The sequence below is a fragment of the Merops nubicus genome, unplaced genomic scaffold (genome assembly GCF_000691845.1).
Source record: "Merops nubicus isolate BGI_N331 unplaced genomic scaffold, ASM69184v1 scaffold4779, whole genome shotgun sequence".
Taxonomy (NCBI): domain Eukaryota; kingdom Metazoa; phylum Chordata; class Aves; order Coraciiformes; family Meropidae; genus Merops; species Merops nubicus.
Genome location: NW_008630042.1, coordinates 25754 through 29188, shown reverse-complemented (window position 1 = coordinate 29188; position 3435 = coordinate 25754).

Below are 3435 nucleotides of genomic sequence, written 5' to 3'. Positions count from 1 at the left end.
GGACAGCAGCAGGAGAGCAAACCCAAGGGGGTTTCCTCATCTAGCCCAGAAGCTCCCAGCTCAGGCTCTGCTGCTCCTGAGCCTGGAAAGTGGACGTTCATTTTTGTTTCTCAGGGCACCAGAGAGCTGTGGCTGGGCTGAGCTGGGTGAGATGCTGTGTGGCAGAGCAGGAGCCCAGAGTCTCTGCTGTACAATCGATGTATAATTCATTAGGAGGTGAATAAAGTCTGGAGTAGCTGCTGGGAGTGGGATAAAAAGGACTCAAGCCCAGCCAGGAGCAAGCTGCTGCCCATGGGGGGTTGGCCAAGCCCAACCCCACCTCCTGATGCTGAGGACAGAGAGGGGGTGTTTTGCCCTGGGGTAACATCAACAACCCACCGAGCCCATGACTCCTGGGAGAGTCATCAGGGATGTGTGTTTTCCTGGGAAAAAAATCCTGGGAAGGCCTTTTCCTTTGCACTGGCTGGAGTCTGAGGGAGCAGCATCTGGGAGGCAGGAGGGGATCTCTGTGGGTGGGCACCTCTGGGCTCAGCTGAAGGTTTCTCTCCCAAGATGTCCCAGTTCCTCCCAAACTGAGCGACTGTCCTGTGTCTCTTCCAGATAAAGAGATTTTTGGTGGGTTTTTTTTTCCCCTCAGACCCTCCAGGCAGGGGCAGATAAGCAGATTGCCTTCAGGCATTAGTCTATCTGGTGGACCCCTAAGCTGGGAGATGACCCAAGCTAGCACTGCCTTGTGCTGGGAGGAGGAGGATGGCTCAGTGGGGAGCAGAGCAGCCTCAGCAGCAGGCCTGCAACCCGTCATGGCTTTGGCAGCTATGGCCAAAAGCTGCAAAACAAACACCACGTGTGGTTTTCCAAACCAGGCTCTGAGGCTGTTCCAGCTACTGCTCCCCCTGAGCTCCCCCCAACATCCCACCCCCTGCTAGGACAGGGCTGATGTTCCCTGCTGGTTGCTCACCCCCCCAAGAGAGGAGCTCTCTTGGAAAATCCCTTTCCACCCCAAAAATTTTGGTGGAAAATCCCTTTTCACCCCAATGTAGCATTTCACTAAAAGAGTGAACTGCAGTAAGACAAGTTACAGGGCACGTGTGATCTGGCCACGTATGCAGAGCAGCTTCTGACCTTACCCATCCTCAGCTGGGCTGCTGGAGATCTCCTGTGTGGAGCATTGACATCCTCTGGCTGCATTTCTGGAGGAGATTCACAACCAGGTGCTTTTACAAAGGCAGTGCTTCTGCATCTGGCTGAGAAGAAACGTGTCCATCAACCATTTCTTAAAAACTAGTTCATAGAATCATGGAATCATAGAATCATAGAACTGTTTTGGTTAAAAGAAACCTTGAAGATTGAGTCCAACCATCCCCCAGCACTGCCAGGTCCCCACTGCCCCGTGTCCCTCACACCACATCTCCACAGCTTGGAAACCCCTCCAGGGGTGGGGACTCCACCACTGCCCTGGGCAGCCTGGCACAGCCCTGGGCAACCCTTTCACAGAATAATTTTTTCATAAATGCAACCTCAACCTCCCCTGGCACAACTTGAGGCTGTTTCCTCTTGTCCTGTCCCTTGTTCTTGGGAGCAGAGCCCGACCCCCCCCTGTGTCGCCTGTCATGAGCTGGGCAGAGCCAGAAGGTCTCCCCTGAGCCTCCTTTGCTCCAGGTTCCAGCTGCTCCTCACAATCCACGTTCCCCAGACCCTTCCCCAGCCTCACTGCCCTTCTCTGACCACACTCCAGCACCATAATGTCTTTCTTGTAGCAGTAAGTGGCTTCCCCATCACCCCAGTTCTGCCAAGATCCACTGGAATTTGCCAGATTCTGAGGCTTGCCCTGCAGTGTCTCCTGGAGGAGCTGGCTCAGGCATAAATCAGAGCTGCTCAGCACAGGGGCTGCTGCATGAGGAAGTTGTATTTCAACAGCAGTGAGAACTGACAGACACACAGTCACTAGGGCAGGAAATAGCAAACCAGCCTGGAGCCAAGCCAACACACCACGAGGCTGAAAGATTCCCACTCTCCTCACCACCAAATCCCCCTGGAGAGTCAGGAAATGGCTTAACCTGCCTGTTTCAAAGCACTTGGAGCTCCTCAGGGTTTTTTTCTGGGTGCTGAAAAACCTGTTTGGGAGAAGCCTTGAGCATCTTCAGCTGCTGAGCAAAGCTGTGCCCTGCTCACCTCCAGTTCTGCATGAGCAGCACGTTGGAACAGCAGCAGCTGCTGGCCTGGGAAGGCTCCCCCAGCTCAGAGGCTGTGGTCATGCCACCCATGGCACATGGTGAGCTCCACGTTGAGCCCCAGGGGAATGAGCCCACGCTGGCAGAGCAGGGCCTGAGGGGTGCATGGCAGGATGGAGAGCAGCACAGATGGCTTCTTGTTGATGCTCCCCAGCTCTGGAGAGAATCCCAGGCTGATTTGGGTGGGAAGGGACCTTTAGAGGTCATCTGGTCCAACCCCCCTGCAGGGAGCAGGGACATCCCCAACTAGTTGCTCAGAGCTCCATCCAACCTCACCTGGGATGGTTCCAGGGATGGGGCAGTGACCACCTCTCTGGACAACCTCAGCCAGGCTCTCCCCACCCTCATCATCCAACATTTCTTCCTTCTCTCCAGTCTCCATCTCCCTTTTTGAGTTCAAACCCATCCCCCCTTGTCCTGCTGCAACAGACCCTGCTACAAAGTCTGCCCCCAGCTTTCTGACAGGCCCCTTGAAGTCCTGAAAGGCCACAAGAAGGTCACCTGGCCTTGGGTTGCTCCTTCTTCTTGCATCCTCAGACAGAGCTGAGGTTTTGCCTAAATTAAAGGGCAATTCACAAGCTCCCACACACCAACTGTGATCGCCCAGGTCGCCTTAGTGCAACCAACTGATAATTGCCAGAGCTTAATTGACAATTAGTTGGAGCCAATTCCCAATTAAATATTTAACTTTGCTCCTTGGGTCTCGCTTTGATTTTTTTAGTATTTCTTTTCCTCCTGCCCGTGCCTACATAAACAGCAATTTCTCTCCTACCAGGGTTTGAATGTTGACATGATTATAACAACCAGCTTCTGCCCGTGCAAGCCCCAGGAGGGCTGGCTGGCTCTGCAGGTGTTTCCCAGCCTGGTTGTTGGCTTTGCATCCCCACTGCTCAGCTCCAGGCTCTTATCCCAGCAAAAATCTCTCTTTTGTTCTACCCAACACCGGGTAAAAATCTGGGCAGCGCTCACAAACAGGTTCCTGAGGTTTTGCTCAGGTTGCACAAGAGCTGTCGTTTAGCCTATCGTGAGCAGCAAATTAGTCAAGTGGAAGCACAGTGATAGCAGGAGGGGGATTTTTCTGCTGGCAGAGCTGTACACCCCCCCCACTGGGCAGCCGCTCCCCTGGCAGCTCCAGCCAGCCCTGGGTGCTGCCATTCCTCCAGCTCTGAAGGAGATGCTAACGCTGCACTTCTCTGCAACAGGT